The sequence below is a fragment of the Alexandromys fortis genome, unplaced genomic scaffold (assembly GCF_014885135.2).
Source record: "Alexandromys fortis isolate MF-2015 unplaced genomic scaffold, M_Fortis_MF-2015_v1.1 scaffold_233, whole genome shotgun sequence".
Classification (NCBI taxonomy): domain Eukaryota; kingdom Metazoa; phylum Chordata; class Mammalia; order Rodentia; family Cricetidae; genus Alexandromys; species Alexandromys fortis.
The window spans coordinates 611047-632207 of NW_026068146.1; the positions used below are offsets into that span (position 1 = coordinate 611047).

General features: G+C 44.3%; 1 long non-coding RNA gene across 1 annotated transcript in view; it reads left to right on the forward strand.

Moving 5' to 3' along the window:
* LOC126491403 (uncharacterized) overlaps nt 1-5630 on the forward strand; it is a 6597-nt gene extending 967 nt beyond the window's left edge. Inside the window, exons 2-3 of the long non-coding RNA XR_007589398.1 lie at nt 2161-2288; nt 5269-5630. This is a non-coding gene — a long non-coding RNA (uncharacterized lncRNA). The remainder of the gene's footprint in view (nt 1-2160; nt 2289-5268) is intronic.
* Nucleotides 5631-21161: the final 15531 nt, after the last annotated feature.

The window sequence follows — 21161 nt, forward strand, 5'->3', positions numbered from 1 at the left end:
CTCTCTCTCTCTCTCTCTCTCTCTCTCTCTCTCTCTCTCTCTCTCTCTCTCTCTCTCTCTCTCATACATACACACTTCTAAGCACTTATTGAAACATTATCTCTGTATACTTAGCTGTATTTGTGCTTCTATTCAACACACACTGTTTTGGGAACACACGCCTAGGAGGTAAGACTACAGCTGTTTATGGATTAACACAAACATCAAGATGCTGCTTATGTCTGGGAGCGGGCTGGAAGTTTGAATTAGAAGGCATTCAGAGAGGTTCCCTATGGTAATGTTCTGGCCCTCAACCTGTAGGAAGTATATAAGCAGTAATGAGATCATGTGTCCATGTGGACCAACTGAACTCTGAGCAGAGGGAAGAAGAAGCTGGGAACAGGTCTATGGAGCTAGTGCTTGCCTGCACCACAAGCATGAGAGCCAGAGAGCCCCAGAATCCATGGACGTACTAGGTGAGTGTGACATCCCACCTGGAATTCCAGCCTTGAAAGGTTGGACACGGAGGATCCCCAGAGCAAGCTGGCTAGAGAGACTAGCCATTTTGATCAATTCCTGGTTTGATTGCCAGTCTCAATTAGCGAAGATCAGTGAAGTATAATTCCTAGATCAACGTTAGGTCTCCACATGCACTTGTTAACTCACGGCTACCCACATACATGTCAACATGCATGCACATACATTCATCTCATTTGTGCCCACATACACATCAACATGCATACATAAATATTCATGCGGAAAAGGAAAAAATAAGGGAAAAGGACACAGGAATTCTCTATCTTTCAATGACATAGTCAGGAGGCAACAGAATTTCAATAGAGCACCAGCCAGCAGGCCAGTGCTGAGGGTTTGGGAGGTGGTTTTTTCCCTGCCTCCAGCCTCTCTCTCTGTCTCTGTCTCCCTGTGTGTCTCTCTCTTACATATGTGTTCATACACTTATGTATGGATAACAGACCTTAACCTTAAGTGTAACACACTTTTTTTTTTGAGACATCTCATCAGGAGCTAGCATTCCCTGACTGAAAAGCTGGTCAGCTAGTGAACCTTGGGGATGTACATGTTTCTTCCTCCCTAGCATGAGGATGGCAAGTTCATGCCACCATACCCAGACTTCCTGTGGGCATTAAGGCCTAGACTAGGGCCGAGCTATCTCCTTGGGCATAGTTCTCACTTTTGAGACATACTCCTACTAAGTTTTCCAGGCTGACCTTGAACTCACACTGTAACCCAGACAGACTTTGAACCTGAGATCCCCCTGCCTTGGCCTCCTGTGTAAGTAGGAGTACAGTTCGGGGCCACCAAGGAGCTTCTTTTACCTGTTCCTTCCAACTTACAAGCCGTCTTTTATGAAAGCCTTTTAAGTGCACCTCATGTTCCTCATCAGGACCCTGGCTGCCAGTGTGCACGTGCGTCTCTGCCTGGAGTGGTTTTTCATATATTCTTATGAGTTCTGAGGACCAAAATGTCACCAGAAGCCCCAAAGAACTGTCTCCCTCATGGGTTGGTAGTTTGCACAAAGTTCCAGAAACTTCTCTGACCTTTTTTCTTTTTTTTCACTTTTATAGAATTTTAATGTTTGAAAATTGACCAGCTCCCAATCTTTTGATTATTATAAACAAAATGATGTTATCATGGTTTATAGAACACTTGTTGGATTCATGACATATTTTTGGAATCTGTAGAAGCAAAACAGGTTTTCTTTGGGTTTGTTATATCTTCACATATTCTAATTATGTGAATACATTGTTTAGTTAAATATAATTTTAGAAGTCATCAAAAATACTATCATTAAGGTATAATAGACATTAGATCAGTTTTTTATTTTGGATTGAAGAGAGTATGTATGCTAGCAAATATTAACAATGGTCTGTCGCTCAGTCTGACCTTTTTTTCAACCGCAATATACAATCAAGTGTCACCACAAACAGCCTTGTCCCAAGAAAACTATGCAACTCAAAACACTTTAAGATTTAACTCTGGATTTTTGTGCAGTGTCTACCCATTGATTTCATATTTATTTTATGTTTCATTCTCCTAACCCTGTGAACGTTCTAGGGACAGTCACCTCTGCCTTGTGTAGTTTCTGTTTCTGTCACACTTCTGACCCTAGGAAAGGAAGGATGCAACGGTCGCATGCATCCTCTCTGGTTTCTTTCACAGGCTGACTCATAGGCTGGCTGACTCGAGCATCACCCCTCCCCTCTGGAGATCAAAGCTCACCTCAGGAGAACCTCTCAAGGAAGAAACAGCAGCGGAACCCCGGCCCAGGCAGGAAAAGCCAGTCAACAGTGAGTGACGCATTTATAGATGGATTCTGCTGGGGGTTGTGTGGAGGGGAAGTTGAGGAAGCTGTCCAGGATGGAGGCAGGGCCCTCGGGGGCTTGGGTTGAGGTAGGCCTCCAAGAAAACAAATATGGCAGGAGAACAAGCTATTTGTGTTGATAAACACAAAAAGAGGGGAAGTGACTAGGTGGAGGGAAAGTGGGTTTCCATGTAATGTGCCCTGTGCTAGGAATGGATATGCTTGGCTCCTGGGGGACTAAGGGGAAGGAGCAGAAGAAGCTGGAACAAAAGGAGGCAAGGTCTGGTATTCTTATACACAGGGGATCTGGGGGTTAGCAGAACTGTGTTCAAATCCTGAGATGTTTCTTTTTTCTAAGTATATGTACATGTGTAAGTATGACTTTATGTGCACATAACTGCAGGTACCCACAGGGGCCAGAAGAAGGCACCAGACCCCCGGAATTGGAGTTATTGATGGCTATGTGCCATCTTGTGGCTGCTGGGAACAGAGCCTCTGCAAGAGCAACCAGTGCACTAACCACTGAGCAATCTCTACAGAACCCACCCTGATCTTACTATCTGTGGAATGGCAATGATAATTCCCCACCAGAGCACTGCTGGGTGTCTGACACAGGGAAAGCTCTAAAAACAAAAACCGCATTCTTTGTCCATGTTGGGATGATAGTCTGCAAGACAGTGAGATAGGAAAGAACGAGGTAGCAATGTGTTCTAGGTGTGCTGTGCTAGGCTGTCAGGCACCTGGGCTTCAATCAAGGCTCCAACAGAAAGTCACCATGTGAGTCTAATCAAGGAGCTGCCCATCTCTAGAGACTGGGGTCACCTGTCTAGAATTATGGACTCCAGGCTTCTTGCTAATGCTAATCCTGGTTCCAAATCCATTTTGGGCTGGGAAAAAGCTCAGTACAGTGTTTGCCTCACGAGCGTGAGGGCCTGTGTTAGATCCCCCAGAAACCACATTAAAAAGCCAGGAGTGGTGGAGGATGTTTGTAATCCCAACTCTGGGAAAGTGGAGACAAGTGGATCCCTGGGGCTTGCTGGGCACCAGTTTACCCTACGTAGCAAGCTCCAGACCAAGAGAAACCTCTCTAGTTTCTTTCACAGAGTGAGTGAGTCACAAGCTGATTGACTCTCAAAACACAAGGTAAATAGCACTCCTCTTAGGAGTGACACCTGAGATTCGCCTTCACACACATGAGAGAGAGAGAGAGAGAGAGAAAGAGAGAGAGAGAGAGAGAGAGAGAGAGAGAGAGAGAGAGAGAGAGAGAGAGAGAAATTCCAAGAAAATTTTCTGACCAAGCATGCCAACAGAGTCCTGGAGGTATGCACACTCACTGTTATGGTCTCCATGGAAATGATGTTACCAACTCTAAGTCCATTTCTCTATCCCAAATCTACTTAGGGGTCCTACCACCTCCCAGTAGGGACCAATCCTTCTGCAAGCTAACCTTTGTGGGACATTAAAGACATAAGCCAAAACACTATCTTGGGTGAAGAGTAGCATTTTAATTCTCTCACTAGGAAGCCACATCTTGGTTTCTGTCTGCTGACCTTGCATTCAGCCCTGAAACCACCAGGCTGGTTCCAAACCTGCTTGAGAAATCTTTCACAGCCCTGACTGGGGGATATTTCCTTAGCATGAGCAGTGACATCAACATTAGTGAAGTACAAGAGAAACATTCTTTCTGGCTGACTCCTCTCTCCAGTGAATGAGGGGGTCAATATAGTCTTACAGAGGTCACAGCATGGCGTGGAAAGTCCTTCTGTATATATGTTGTTTTTATTGGTTAATGTATAAAGTTGCATTGGCCTACAACAGGGCAGAATAGAACTAGGCAGGAAAACTAAACTGAATGCTGGGAGAAAGTAGGCAGAGTCAGAGAGATGCCATGTAGCTGCTGAAGGAGAAAGACATCTGCCAGAGCATGTCAGAATCTTGCCAGTAGGCCATGACATTGTGGTGATACACAGATTAGAAGAAATGGGTTAATTTACAATGTAAGATTTAGTTAATAAGAAGCCTAAGCTATTGGCCAAGCAGTGTTGTAATTAATATAGTTTCTGTGTGATTATTTAAGGTCTGGGCAGCTGTGAACAAACAAGCAGTCTCTGCCTACAACAGCATGTATATAACTCCTGCAGGAGACACTGCAGACATCAGATACCCAACAGTTCCATGCCCAAAGCCAGCTGCTTGAAGACTGTAAAATTCATTCAAGTTTTTTTGTCCTGCAGCCAGGGCTGGCTTAGTGGACATGAAACCTGCCTATTTCCATGAGTCCTTTGCTCAGAAAGTTCCTGCCTTCGGTGTATTATTAGTGCTACACATTTCAAACTGCTGTCCCAGGATACAGAGAATCATTGGTCACTAACATGATACTAACATATAAAGACACAGTAGGGATTTAAATAGTGAAAACACAGACAGCTGAAGGATTCCTCAGGAAGGAAAAAGCCTTCCGATTTTGTTCCTGTGGTGGCATTCTCTCTTGATTTTTGAACAAGTAGCCATGCCCTTTTATCTGCATAAGTGAAAGGGCCCAGACACTACAGGAAAACAAAAGCTCCTTCTTCCAGGACCATCTCTCAATGGGTCTCTCTCCATCCCTCTGTTTCCTCCTGTTCCTCTTTCTTGTCCCCCTCCTCTGCCCCCTTTACTTTCTCTTTCCTGTTCCTCCTCTTCCTCTTTCTCCTCTCCTCCTTTTTTCCTCCACAGGGTCTCATGTAGCCAAGGCTGGCCTCAAACTTACTCTGTAGCCAAAGATGACCTTGATCCTCCTATCTACTCTTCCCAAGTGCCAGGATGACAGGCATTTGCTACCACACCCAGCTTGTGCAGTACTGGGGATCTTATGTGCAGTACTAGGAACTTATGAGTGCTTGGCAAGCACTCTACCAACTGACCTGCCCAGTCTGTACTCCAAGTCCTTTGCTCTAATCACTACGTGCTTCTCCTCTTACTTTCAGAATTCCTGAAGAGATTAGACTGGAGAAACCAGCGGCTCAAAATTGAGAGACATCCACCATCACAGTTCAGGACAGTAGCCAACATTGGCTCAGCCATGTTCCAAACATTTCTGTCAGACTCTCAGCTTGGCTGGTGTCCAACTAAGTTGAGATTCCCCCAAAATGTTCCAGAAGTGTGTCTAGTAACCCAAGTTTGCAAAGCACACAAAACAAAACAGCACTCATAGGCTCTGGGAAGTCCTATACCAGAAGACAGACAAAGAAAACACTCAGGTGAACTTCGAAGAACCTAGGTCTTCAAAGCTTATTATTTCTAAACAGATTTCAATTTCTTTCTGTACATAGCACCTCATGGATCAGGCTTAGGCCCCTCATCCTGTGGCTTTGAATCAAGCCCTACCAGGAGTCTAGAAAAGTCTCCTAATCTCTTTAATATTCAATTTTCTCATATGTAATATGAGGTTAATAATCCTATTTTGTCAGGAAGATAAAATAAAATCATGAGAAATGTACATAATAAACAATTGATAAAGACAAAACTCTGTGTAGATTGTTGTTCTCATTTTAATATCATTTTATTCTAATTAACAATGTTCTTATTTGAAACAGAGTCTTGTTTTGTAACTCAGAATGGCTTCTAATACACCATATGCCCTAGGAAGGACTTGAACTCACAGTTCTCACTGCTTCATGACCCAGAGTGTTGAGGTTAAGTGCTTCCCTTCCATAAGCTGCTGTTGCCTGCGTACTCACAGGCTATCTGTCTCCATGTCTCCTGATTCTTGTTTTCTTGATCCTCAACTTGGTACTTGTTATGAAATCAATACCCACCTGCCTAGCCAACTCACACCCATGGTCCATCTACAGCACTAGGGACAGTGTTTTGCATTTCTCTATTGGATCATTGTAGTGACCCCACACTGAGGGGCATCTGTCAGGGTTCATCTGTCATGAGTCCCACATTGTGGCACCATATGTTGTGACCCCACATTAGGGTGACATCTGTCGGGGTCCAGCCTCGATGGGTTCATACATTCCAGGGTAGGGGTGTGTGGATTCGAAATGCTAGGCAGAGTAAACAGGGATACAAAAGAGATACAGAGACTTAGGATAGTACTGGGAGGGCACTCCAGTGAGTACTGAATGTATTTATTTCTTATAATCTTTAAATACCCCAATCCATAAAGGGGGGAAGAAAGCAAAAAACTTTTTATCATGATATAAGGAACAAATGAAGTGATTACCATCTTAATACCCAAAACACCAAGTAACCACACCCTAGGTCAAGATATATTTGTTATAGCCACACCTTAATGTGGTACCAAAACATGGGGCTGACAGGTGAACCTCAAAATGCACAGAAGTGTGGCCAGGTGTACAAGGGAGTACATGAGGGACCCTGCAAGAAAATTGCACCACAGATGGAGAGGTGAGTAATGAGCACTTGGAAATAAATAGTAGATAATAGAAAAGGAAAGAGAATGGTGGGACATAAAATCAGAAGTAAAACTGTAAATATTTGTAAATATGGAACAAGGAAATCGTATTCAACTATCTGTACAGTTGCTTGGATGCATTTTGATAGCTAGAGGAGCTGAAATGGAGCAGAAGCAAAGGAAGAGATGTTTAGAGTTTGTAAATATTATATTCCTAACCCCGTGCTGGCGGCATATGTGCCGCTGCCTTGAGGCTGCTCCTGGTCTTGGAAAGACCAAAATGAGGCCTTGCCTTTGCCCCTGCAAGTGGTGGTGCTGTGATCACCAAGCTGCAGCCTTTCCTGCTGCTGACTGCATAAAAAGAGAGAAGGGAAAATGGCATTTGGCCTAGCAATGGCCTAGGTTACCACTGGGATTGTAGCAGTCCACTCGCACGCACTTGTGGCCAGGTGAGTCTGATCCATGCTGTGCAGTGGAGCCAAAAAAGGTGGAAGACAGGAAAGTTTAAAGGGCTATACCTCCCACAGTCAGCATCCTGTTGGTCAATGGAAATACCTACAGGCTAATTGACCCATGAACCAAGGAACCTATATGGATAAATTTATGACTTAACAGAGGAGAGAATTCAAGAATTCTCTTAATTTTGTGATTACAAGATTTAAAATAAAAAAGTAAGGATAGTAAGAATTGACATGTTCTCACACAGCAGTCTCAGAGCCGCTACAATGGCAGACACCTGAGAGCCTGTAAATTTGTCAGCCACCCCTAATGCTGGTCCATGTCAGGACCACTACTAGCCAGAGCAGACAATGAGGGACCGGCTGCCTGGTCTGTCCTGTCCCTTTAAGAGACAAGCCCTGCTCACTTCCTCCCCTGTCTGCTGAGGCAAGCAGATCTTCCTTCCACATCCAGTCTTAGTTACTTCCTTTCTGTCCTGAAAAGGCAGCTTCTGCCTCTCTTCATTCTGCCCTGTTCTTCCCTCCCCCTCTCTACCTCTCTTTGCTCTTCTACCTTCTCCCCTTTCCTCTTTTCCCTTCCCTTCCATAACCCACTAAATAAATATCCAACCCTCACTCTGCATGGTGTGTCTAATGGGTCTCTGTCTCTCACCCACCACGCAGCTCCCTACCTGGGACTGGCAGCCTGCTCTGGTCTCATGCCCACTGCCTGCTGCCACCACTTGGGGAATGGCACCATTTTATTTTTACCATAACAGTCCCAAGTATCCAGGCAGGACAGTCAAGTGATACAGGCAGCACGATTGTGCCCCACCACATGGCCCAGCTTCAGGCCAGTCATATGTCAGTGAAAATGTAAATGAACAAGTTAAACCTGTCAGCTAGGCAAACTTACAACTTGGATTGGAAACATTAATAAAATATCCAATGGTAATGGCCTTATTTAAAGATTCCTGTGGGAGACTTCAAGCTAATAAGTGGCCTCAATTTTCTCCTCAGGGGAAAAAAAGACTTGTTACAAGGAGTTACTGAAGCCCCTCTTCAGATATGAGGAGGGTAGCCTAAGGGTTTTTGCTGCTGCTCAGAGACTGGAACTTAAAACCAGTACCCATTACAAAAACATCTTCTTGTCTTTTGGTTAGAATGGATTTAAGAGAATCATGGATTGATGAATTGTGTTTTGGTATTGACCTGTTAATGCTTTAGTTCACCATAAGATGTTAATGATTATAAAGATATTAGAACTTGTCTAAGAAAAGGTTGACATTACCAATGAATTCTTGAATTTGACATGTTTGATAAGACAAATTTAGATTTTGATATGGCTGAATACTATTAAGAAACACTCCAAACCAATTCAAAGTGGGCATTCCCAACCCTGGTGATCCTACATACCTTTAATTAGGAAACATTATAGCCATAGAAGTATGCATAGCACAAAGTATTATCTGCTTGCTTACCATTAGTGATCACCATTGACAGAAGCTTGGCTCAGAGATACAGAGCCCAGAGGTAATTTCTCCCTTAACCCTTTGATTACAGAGGTTGGCAGTCAGTGATGGGTTTGATCCACCCCCTCCAGGTGCCTAAGACATGGACTTGCATAGTTGGGATGCATGTACCGAAGACAGATAAGTTTGGGAAATGGAAAATCTGTCATGTTGCAGAAGCACAGGCTTTATTAAAATTAATTAAAAGGAAGAAATTGTGGAGGCCAAAAAATGTGAGCCTATTTCCACGTTGACCAAAGGTCAGACACAGCATTGGAACTTACCTCTAGTTCCTTCAAGGTTGTGTTTCTACCTCAAACAAAGGTCCAACCTAGATTTCGAGCAGAGAGTTCTGCTCTCTCAAGGTTATTGTCAACAGGTGTGCCTCAAACAAAAGTCTAAGGATATAACTAAGGTTTCAGTTTCCTTATGGAGATAACTTTGGATTCCACCCAGGGAGTGGTTTGCCTACAGAATGTTTTAGTCTAGGGTAAACATGACTTGTTTTGTTCTAGCAACAGAATGTTTAACCATGGAAGCAGCCCGCAACCTACAATTGGTATGTTCATTTCCTAGTATTGTCTTAGTGCAATTTTTTGTCTTACTCCTAACTTTTGGGGTCAGGGATATTTAAAGAAATTGGAAATTAAACATGGGTGAATTTCAGTACTCACTGGAATTCTCTCCCAATGCTATTCTATATCTTTCTCTGTTTTATTATTTTTATTTGTGTCTTCATATTCTTTGCTAATATTTTCTAACTCCCCACACCTCTACCCTGGCAAGAGGTATTTTTGTCGAGGCTGGTCCCTGACACCTTAAGTTAAACTTCCTGTCAATAACCTTGAAGAAGCAAGAACAGGCTTAAACTCTCTGACCTTTAGTCAAGGTAAAACGGATCCACTTCTGTGTGCCCCACAGAAACAGAAGCTTAAACAGAAGCATAATGAGGAATGGTGCAGAGTACAATACCAGGTCCCTTTAACTGTCTAGTGATGAAGAATGTGTAGTCTATGTCCTCATTGAGAAATGCATTCGTTATTTACAATGTCTCTTTAAAATGTAACCATGTGCTGAAAGCTATGCAAATTACAAAGTAATAAAAGATGGCTGATCCATTGCTGCTCAGAGACAGACACCAGCCAGAGGCAAAGCATCAAGTTCACAAGAGTCCCAGTCTAGAAGAGCTATCTGGTACACACTGTGATCAGTTCAAAGCAAGACTGCCAGCGTGGCTGATACTGAGCCCTGTGTCACTGGCAGTTGGCTGACTGCTTGTTGACACCCCCTCTCTTCCTTACTTGTCTCAGGACTTCTCTTCACATCTCACCGCTTTCAGCACAGTTCCTGTTGAAGAGATCCCAGGGCCCTGGATGACCCTCAGACTCAACAGCAGTCTCTCTTCCTCAGCCTCTAGACTGCTGGACTTACAAACCTAAGTCATCAGGTCCAGTTAGCAATTAAATTTAGCATAAGGTTGGAGTGCTCATAGGAGGACTAAATGACAGGGGTCATTTGAGGCTAATAGTTCAAGGTCACACCTCTAAGCTACAAGCTGCTACTGTCAGCTTGGTATGAACCCACAAAGCTAATAACCAATAACCAAAACTTAGCATCTTGGCTTTGGTAACCATATCTGCTAATTTAGTTTTGTTTCCTTCCTTCTTCCAACATTGACTGTTTTTTCTTTGGTTGGTTGGTTTGATTTGGTTTGGTTTGGTTTGATTTTGGGGTTGATTTCTTCCCCAGCCTAAGTTATGCTAGCTGCAAGGGATTCTAGGGGCTAATTTTTTTTTAAGTTCCCATCATTTATAACATGGACAGAGAGAGGTTGAAGCTCATGGAAGAAAGTGAACCAGATTCTGAGAGACTATCTATAAAAAACAAGAACAGATTCTGTTTTTTGTATGCTTTCAATTTGTTGTAATAGGAGCGGCGGGGCTGTGGCACCTGGCCACCCACACGGCTAGCTTATGCCCAGAAATAATTACATGTAAACTTCATTCTTTTGAACACTGCTTGGCCCATTAGTTCCAGCCTCTTATTGGCTAGCTCTTATATATTGATCTAACCCATTTCTAATATTCTGTGTAGCACCTCGAGCTGGCTTACCAGGAAAGATCTTAACCTGCATCTGTCTGGAGTGGGAGAATCATGGCAACTCCTGACTCAGCTTTCTTTCTCCCAGCATTCTGTTCTGTCTACTCCGCCTACCTAATTTTCTGTCCTATCAGAGCCAAGCAGTTTTCTTTATTAAATAACAAATGAAAGCAACAGATAAATACAAGAAGCACCTCCATCATCAATTTACCTAGAGCTATTAGTATATAGTTTATATGTGTGTCCAGTTGTGTTTCCATAATAACCTTTATAGGAATGCCCAATAACTTTATAGATGATAAAACTGAGGAATGGTGATAGAAAAGGTTCAAAGTCTGTGCAGCTTAATATGCTAGTTTACATAGGTTCTGAGGTTCAATTAGTCAGTCTACATGTTATCATGAGGTAGATTTGTTATCATGAAGTAGATTATACATACATATAATTAACACTTAAATCAGTAAACTTTTGGTGAAGCAGATTGTCTTCCATAATGTAGACTCTTTTTCAATCAATTAAGCCTTTAAGATAAAGTCCTGGGACCCCCAGAGGAAAATGGAATTAGCCTCCAGACTCATGATGGCAACCTTGATTCCTCTTCACATTTCCGGCCTATGGACCCACCTCGAAAACTAGGAACTTCCCATTCCCTCAGTTCTGTGAGTCAATCCTAATAATGAAAGGTAAGAAAGAGGAAGGGAGGAAAGTATAAGACAGAGACAGAGTCAAGATCTAAGTATCTCCTTGGCTTTTGAGTGGTGAATGTATGTAAGATTAGAAAAAGAACCACCTGAAAAATCAGAGGAAATAGAGATTTGGAGCAATAATTCAATTGGTAAAGTGCTTGCCAAGTGTCTTAGTTTGGGTTTCTATTGTTGTGAAGAGACACCATGACCACAATAACTCTTGTAAAGGAAAACATTCAATTGGGGCTGGCTTACAGTTTAGAGGTTTAGTCTATTGTTGTCATGGCAGTTAGCCTTAGGCAGACATGGTGCTGGAGAGGTAACTGGAAGTTCTACATCTGGATCCACAAGCAACAGGAATAGACTAACCAGGCTTGAGCATCTGAGACCCCAAAGTCTGCCCGCAGTGACACACTTTCTCCAACACCTACTCCAACAAGGCCACATCTCCTAACAGTGCCACTGCCTACAGGCCAATAGGAGCTATTTTATTCAAATCACCACAGCAAGATAAGCATAAATCTGAGTTCAATCCTGAGCACCCATGTGAAAAGCCAGGCATAATGGTGCACATTTTTAACCCTGGTGAGTCTCACTAAGAAGTCCAGTCTGGCTGGGTGGTGGTGGCACAAGCCTTTAATGCCAGCACTCGGGAGGCAGAGGCAGGCAGATCTCTGTGAGTTCGAAGCCAGCCTGGTCTACAAGAGCTGGTTCCAGGACAGACTCCAAAGCTATAGAGAAACCCTGTCTCGAAAATCCAAAAAGAAGAAGGAGGAGGAGGAGGAGGAGGAGGAGGAAGCTGCCTGTGATGACACTCACTTGAAATCCTAGTGCTGAAAAGACAGAAAATAGAGAATTCCAAGAACTTGATTGCCAAATATTCTAGCCATATCAGTGAATTCCAGGCTAATGAAAGACTCTATCTCAAAAAACAAGGCAGGGGCTGGTAAGAGTGCTCAGATAGAGACATTGCTGTCAAACCTAAATCCCGCAAATTACCTTTGACCTCTAAATACTATAACACATGTGTGCCTAGGCATTAAAATAACAAAATAATCACAACAAAACAACTTAAAGGGACCTGAGGACAGCACCAAAGACTGAGTTCAGCCATCCACAAATGTGTACACACATGCACGCACCCACTAAGAAATCATTAAAAATTGTCAGATTTATCTTGGAGGCAAATCTAGATATTTTAACAGTAGTTGTATTTTAGACCTGGAGGCTATTCATAATAAGTGTTTTTACCTTGGTAACTGGTCATTCATACAGAAATAAGGAATCAAGTGCTGTCACCTCTATGACTTGCTTCCAAACTATCCAGCCAAAACGCACACATCACACCTGAAGAGAAGCCATGAGCAATTAAAGTAGGAACAGTGACAAGCTGTGGATAGTGTGTCTGTATGCACAAATCTTTTAAATTTTTGTAAGGGCTAAATTACCAAAATATAAAGCTATCCCTCTAAGAGCAGAATGTCAAGGCAGCAAGAATATCTTTCAGAGGAATCTGGAGTTGAGTAAACATCTCCCTCAGGAAGTATCTGGCTGTACAGATACAATCAGAGACTGGAAATAACTCTCAGGCTGTACAGAGACAATCAGAGACTGGAAATAACTCTCAGGAAGATGAGTTCGCTCTTGGGGGAGCCAAGGAAAGAACAGAACATGAAGAGAACTCACAAAGCTAAAAACTGGCAGGAAGATAACATAGTTTTACTGGTGATTTTATGAAAAATTTTCAGAAGGGAGGAAATTCCCCAATGAAGATAAGTTAAGCAAAGAAATGATTATGGCACCCTCTTAAATTCAAGAACATTCCGTAATTAAGTTGGCATGGAAGGGGAAGGGTTGCTATGAACACAATACCAAGATGAGATAATGAATTAAATGCTGTCCGAAATTTCAGAGTGTCCTACAAAAGGCTCTCTATCACATGGACAGGATGGAAGGGTCATGCAGAAGGATGACCCCGGGCTGACAGAATGAGTGATGGTCAGGGAAAGAAGAAAGAAAGTCAAAGAAGGTAAAACAACAGCTGCTCGGGGTCAAAGTGGAAACTGATTTTAAAAAAGTTGAGCCCACTCCAACTCTGAAGTGAGGGCTGAAGTGGTGAGGCACGAGCTGGAAAGAAGCTAGATGCTGACCACTGCAGGGCACAGCATCTCAACAAAGAAGACACAGTCCTGTAGCTAAGACAGGCAAAGAGGCTGTGGGGCAGGGAGGCAGGGACCAGGGAAAGGGCTGGAGTTCTCTGCAGCAGAGAAAATGAAAACTTGTTACTAGGTGATTTAAGAACCAGGGGACGAACAGCAGGGGCAAAGCTGAAATCTAATGAGACTCATAGTGCTCTTGATAACCAGTTCACGACGACAGGCAATGGCCGCTGCAACAGAAAGAAACCTGGAGAAAGGCCAGCTGCCATCCTGGGACAGAATACAGCAAAGTCAAACTGCTGAGCTTCAGACGTTGCTGACCTGACTACAAGAAGATGCAGCCATCACATTCTGCCACAGAAAGACCCATGAGTACAGAATGTTCTCCCCAGGCACCTGACAGCACTGGGGATGTCATCTATCCAAGGCCAGTACGGAATTTACTGGATCCAGTGCAAAAGAAAAAAATGTGTCCCTTATAACACAGGGGATAATATGAGGAACAATATAAAGTATATCCCTTTTCTTTCTTCTGAGATCAATCACTCCAGAATGACAACAAGAGTATGAACCTAATCTGTCTGACTGTGGGGCCACATGCAATTACCCAAGCTGCCTACCCTGAAAGCCAGTTCTGACTTGAGCTCCCATTCTACTTAGCTTCCAGTTGCCAGGACAGAATATTATGATCAACAGCAACTTGAAGGGGAAAGAATTTATTTCATCTTACAGAGAAGCAAATGCAAAATCCAAAGAGAGAATGTGGAGGCAGGAACTGAAGCAGAAGACACTGAAGAATGCCATATAGTGGTTCCCTCACTTACTTCTGTCCAGCTACCATTCTTCTACAGCCCAGGCCTACCTGCCTAGGAATGGCACCGCCTGCAGTGGACTGGATCCTTCTACATCAATTAGCTATCAAGAAAATGCCCCACAGGTCAATTTATCAGAAACAACAGTTCAATTGAGGTTCCCTTTTCCTAGGTGTGTCAAGTTGACAACCAAGATTAAGAGAAGGATTGGTCAGTCAGTCTCTACCTAGCTCTAGACTCCTCAACCATGATGAACAATGTAGGAGTGTCTGTATAATCTCACTAAGAAGATGACACCACCCTGAGTGGTTGACCCTTCTTCACCTATAGACACCTAAAGGACTTCCTTTCCTTACAGATATGTTCTGAGGCTCTCTTCTCTACCCAGAAAAGTTTCCCCACTCTGTCTCCAGGATCAGACATTCCATAAATATACATCTTTTAGAATTTTGATTTCTTGGTCTAAAATCATGCCTTCCACCAAATCTTACCGTGTTGCTGCCCATGCAGCTATATCTAGCTATTAGCAACTACTGTGCCTCATGCCGTTGGCTCTTGGGATTAAGCAGAGGCGTCTTGGTCTGCTAGTGTGCGTCACTGTCCAAAAATACCTGCCTAGTAATGACACCACCCAGAATGGGCTGAATCCTCCTACATCAGTTAGCAATCAGGAAATGAGTGGACCTTTTGGACATTTCATATGCTTTCACATAAAATTGAGTTTAATTCACATCTTAGATGCATGCTTGACCTTTAAAATGTGGTTTTCCTTTTCTTTCTTGGTAGCCACGTGGGTTCACTCTGGGGTTCATAGAAATCACCTCTGAATGGCTGGGGAGATGGCTCAGTGGTTAGATCATTTGCCCTGCACATGTGAGGACTAGATTTTAGATACTAAGAACCCACAAAAGTGCCAGGTAGACACGAAAACCTGCTTATAATCCCTGCCTCAGAAGGCAAAAAGGGGAGAGCAAGAGCAAGCTGGCTAGTGACACTAACCACCTAATCAAGGTGTGTGTGTGTGTGTGTGTGTGTGTGTGTGTGTGTGTGTGTGTGTGTGTGTTTGGCCCAGGATTTTTAATCCTGCTGGTATGTAGGCTAAGAAGAGACTGAGGAAGTAGATTCTAGCCTTCCTGGACAACACTGGCAATCTTAAGCTATGCTCTACAAGTTCCTAGTGACCACTGACATTCAAAACCCACTGACCTGATCCCAATGCACATTTCCCAAGTATGACTATGAGTCCTGAAGTCATATCAGTCAGATGCAGCAGATGTTTATGTGTATGTGGACTTAGAGTGCAGTACCTGTGGAGGCCAGGAGAGGGCTGGCAACTGAAATCAGAAGAGTACATGCTCTTAACTGTTGAGCCATCTCTCCTGCCCTAGGATCTTACCATTTTTAGCCTATCCCATGCCCCTACACCAAGGCACTGGCATTATCTGTAGCTTCAGAATATAAGCTTTGTTCCTTGATGACCTCATAAACTGAGTGGCAAGACTTCTATTAGTCAAACAGAGCTGTCAGCACAGGCACTGGCTTAAGACAGTAAACTTTTAAAACATATGGTTGGATGGATGGATGGATGGATGGATGGATGGATGGATGGATGAATGAAGGGGTAGATAGATAAGTAATGAGGGACCCACAGCAAGGTTTTGCAACTTCATAGTTCACTTTCAGTTTGCTCTTAGGTTTCTGTATTGTAGGTCATTGCCAATGTTCTTAGCAAAGAACTGGGTTTGGAAAACAATAGGAGTCAGGCAGATGGAAGGGGAGTATTCCAACAGAACCAAATTCTCACCCTGCCTACTCATGTACACAAGGCAGAGTCCACAGGAGAATGATTCCCTACAACACCAATGCCTCCTTCTAGCTGTGGCTTGCCACCTCTCCCATCCCTGTCTCAATGCCTGACCTGTGGCAACGTCAATTTGGGCCCAAGATCAATCTGATCTAATATTTAGAGTGATCCTCTGCTTCCCATTTGAGCCACCATTGCTTTGATTAGTAAAACACCTGCCATCTCTGACAAGGTAGGGGACCGGCAGGAAGAAACTCACCTCTCTTTACGGCCTGGGTAATGCTTCATGTTAAGGTAGTGGGTGGATCTGCCTACATGTGCAACCGGCTTTTCTGTGATGCGTGACGGAATGGGGACTGACTGTCAGCACAATGGCTGCTGATCTCTGGGCTGGAACATGTAAATGCCTTGACTTGGGCTGAAGGGAAGGATCTTCGATAAAGAAACTTGTCTTTAGTATCATGAGAATCCTAACCCCCACCCCTCACTCTGCACAATGATGTGGGAAGGTCATATGTCAATCTGTAGATTTCATTGGATAATAAAGAAACTGCCTTGGCCCATTTGATAGGCCAGCCCTAAGGTGGGTGGAGTAGACAGAACAGAATGCTGGGAGGAAGTGAGGCAATCGCCATGCCTCTCCTCTCTGAGTCAGACGCAATGAAGCTCCAGCCCAAGATGGACATACACTAGAATATTCCTGGTAAGACACCACCTCTTGGTGCTACACAGATTACTAAATATGGGTTAAGCAAGATATGAGAGTTAGCCAAGAAGAGGATAGATACAATGGGCCAGGCAGTGTTTAAAAGAATACTCTTTGTGTGTTGTTATTTCAGGTAAAGCTAGCCGGGGTCTGGGTGGGAGTGAAGCCCACCGCCTCGCCACTACAGCACAGCTTCTATTTTCCAAAAGGACCAGTGTCAATCAAAACTGCCAAGTATCAGCACAGAGCATCCAAATAAAAGGGTTTTATAGATCTTTGAGCCCACGCTTTGTGCAGGTTAATTATGTCAACTAGACACAAGCTATAGTTATTTGGGTAGATTGAAAATGACCCCACAAGAATGACCATTTGATGATTGATGTGGGTGGTACTATCCTGGGCTGGTGCTCTTGGGTGCTATAAGAAAATAGGATGAACAAGCCATGAAAAGCAAACCAGAAAGCAGCATTCCTCCATGTTCTCTTCTTCCAGGTTCTTGTCTTGAGTTCATGGCCTGACTTCTTTCCTAGTGAACTGATTGGAACAAGTACGCGGATATAAACCCTTTCTTCCCCAAGTTGCTTTTCATGATGATGCTTTATCACAACAATAGAAATTCTAACTAAGACATTTACTATTCAGATAAGGAAACTGGGGCTCGTAGGAGGCCCACATATTAAAGTATAGTTACAAATACAGGGGAATGGAGAACTGTTTCAAAGGACCAAGGTTGAATTCTCAGCACCTATATGACAGCTCAGAACAGTCTGCAACCCAATTCCAGGGAATCTAATGTCCTCTTCTGGCCTCCACAGGTACTACAAATATATAGTACACACACACACACATACACACACACACACACACACACACACACAATGGTGTGGCCAGCAAAGTGGCAGCTAGACACCTTTGTACAACCTGCACAATCCTGGATAAGGATTTCTGATTAAGCTGTGGGGGGGGGGGTGTCTGTGTTATGTACCTGTTCATGTGTGTGAATATATATATGTGTGCACACGTATGTGCAGAGGCTGAACTCTGACATTTTGGTCACTCTCTACTGTACTTTTTAAGACAGGGTCTGTGAATCATCTTGTTGATTCAGCCAGACTGACCAGACTAACCAGCAGCTGAGCTCCCAGGACTCTACCTGTGTCCACCTCCGGGCTGTGCTTACGGATGGGTTTCAGCACAGTTTTTATGTGAGTGCTGAGGTTCTGAATCCAAGTCTTTCTGTTTGCTAGAGAAGCACTCTGCCTGCTGGCAGTCTTCCCAGCCCCCAAGCCCCTCTCCACTGAAGACCCGGCTCACCGTAGAAAGTAAGGAAAGAAGAGAAGAGGGAGAAAGAGTGATGTCCAACATCCTCAGCAAGATGATAAATAGAATTCTCTGACGGAACAAAACAAAAGGACCTCCAAACAGCTGTCCCTGGGTGTGGTGTAGAAGAAAGTCCAGTTAGTTTGCTTAAATGACATTAATTCCAAAGGGGAGCAGAAAGCAAACCCTGCTGGCCTGACTAAGAAAGAGGGGTTCGACAACCAGAGAAAATAGGTAGGTTTGTGCTTTGCCAAATAAAGAGCAATCAAGGAGGTAAAGACAGGTGCTTTTCCCTAACTCAAACAGTTCACCAACTTCTCAAGCCAGACGGGGCACCTGATCTGGAGACAAAGAAGGAGGTTGTTTTTATTAAACAGTCTTATCTCAAATCACCTGACTCCTTCACCTCCGGCTAATTTGGGTCAATCGGTCTCACTAGGTGACTATAAAATCCTTCCTTTCCTCCATAGACCATCTCATGAGGAAGTTTGAATTTTCTTTGTATTCCTGTGGTGGGGGGAGGGGAGGGGGCAGTGGAGAGGGCAGTGAAGCTAGTCCAGCTATGCCCAGAGATGGCGTTTTCAATCAAGATGCTTGCAGCCAATCTTCAAGACCCAAGTTCGACCTCAGAGACCCACATGATGGAAGCAGATAACCAACTCCTGAAACTCGTCCTCTGGCCTCACCCACCCCCACACACATGCAGCAATAAAATATAATAAATTGTGAGTACAGGGAAGCAAAGAAAATACAGAGGTCTACTCTTTACCCCTTGGGGGAGTATTATATACTCTTTACTGTGTCTATGTCTCAGTTCTTTAGACTAAATAAGCCCCTAGCATCTTTTTGGTGATCTTGGGTTTGTGTCACTGCCGGGCAGGGATTTCTGTCATTTCTTAAGGTCTCAGATGTATTTGGGAATCTAACAAAAGTACTGGATGGGTCCACATTTGTGGCTGTTCATGTATTCTAACAAATGACCCTTCAAGCCCTTCCTTGGGTCTCATGCTGAAGTGGGGAGCAGAAGTCGCTTCAGGGGAGTGCTCTAGAAACTTAAGTGGTATCACCTAATATTAGGAATATTCCTGAGAAGAGCCTCTCTGCCGAAGCAAATAACCCCAATAAGACTGAATCAGACTGAATTAAAAAGATACCCAGGTTTAATTGAACATCTGCACTTTCGAGTGGTCCAAGGGGAAACAGAAAGCCATCCAACATGACCACCCAAGAGGAAGAGGGAAGACCATGTGTTTATTTTATGGGGAGCAATTTGAATAGCCTGTGGTCTTAACTTTTCCTGGGGAGGGGTCAGGGTTTGGTGGGCTCAAGCGAGGGGGTTTCCAAAGATTGATGTGGGGGGCTGGGATTATACCTAATACTGCTCACTTTGTACTTTAAAGGGGGGACCTCTGTGCACTCCCAGGAGATGCTCAGAAATGACCTATGATTATATCCTAAGACCTTAGAGCAGTGCTTCTCAACCTGTGGGTCACGTCCCCACCAGGGTTCTATGCATATCAGATACTTGCTGTATGCTTCATAACAAAAACAAAATTACACTCATGGAGTGGCAATTAAATAATTCTATGGTTGAGGGTCACCGCAACATGAGGAACTGTGTTAAAGGGTCACAGCAGGTTGAATGAATGGCTGGACATCCAGGAAGGTAGCACCAAGGTCTTGTGAGAGAGTGTGACTCTAAAGGATGTTTCACCAAGATAGAGGAAGCAGTAAGGTGGGACAAAAGAGGAGCAACCAGACTAAAAGGCCCTTGTGGTCCAAGGGAAGCCAGCACTGGATTCAGGGACGAGGAATCCACCAAGAAAGATTCAGAAAGGGCAAGATGGGTAAACAAGGATCTGTTAGCACCGGCCAGGGCCAGCAGTGACACACACTGAAGGGAGGTATGCTAGCGGCTGGCTTTCACCAGGCCTGACAATGACAGGGTCGGGTGAGTAGGGTCTGTGGAAGGAAGAATGAGCTAACAGAATCCAAGGGCTACTTCTGGGGATTTCCCACCACCAAGTCTCCCCCTCTGCTCTCTTTCTATGCAAGTCTCCCTCATTCTGCTTAGCTCTGCTTTCCCCAGAGGCAGCCCCACCTCAGTCTGTTCCCCTAGGTGTGGACATTCCCGCCAGAGTTTATACAAAGGGAGCTCTCGGAGCCATGGCAGCAGCACACCAGGGAAGCTGGTAGGACAAGAAAAGGATGGGGAGGCTCAGAGTTATGCAACACAGACAGGATACACCGCTTATTGGAGGCCACCGCTTATTAGAGGTTTTCAATCACGAGTGGGAACTGGGCATGCTCTTATTCTGAGAGGACTGGCTTGAGGAGAATAATCAAGTCAGGGGTAGAAATATCCTTAGTTCTCCTGGCCCCAACCAAAGAGGGACAGGATACGGTGCTTCGCTGTGGATGTGACCACAAGGGGGCAGTGGCGCCCCATGATGACGTGCCGCTGCCTGGCTTGAGGGCTCTGGAGGTGAGCCTGGAGAGGAGGCTTCAGGGGGAAATTCCTAGATGTCCCAACCTCCCTGGCCCCCTCTCAGACCCTGCCCTTCCTCTCAGAGGTGCCTCAGCTTTTGGCACGTGTCTGACTCCTTTTCCTTAGTTTCCTGAACTAGGTTTGATGCTGGAGGAATCGCCCCCATCCCTGGGTACCTCAAACACCACATTTAGCTCCCACTCAAAAGTCCTGGAGCCCATCAGCCCATTCAGCCTGGACCATGCTCTCTATTCCCGGGCACCGCGCACAAAGAGAGCTTCTCATCCACCGTTGTCCCTTTCTGGGAGCTAAAGATTTGAATCCGGAGAGAACAGCCCCTACAGGGCTGCCCCCGGGAACCCGCGGGAAGAGAATGAGCAGGTTTTCTCTCTCCTCCTTAGAAGTTCTGTTTTGTAAGCAGCTTCCTCACCCTT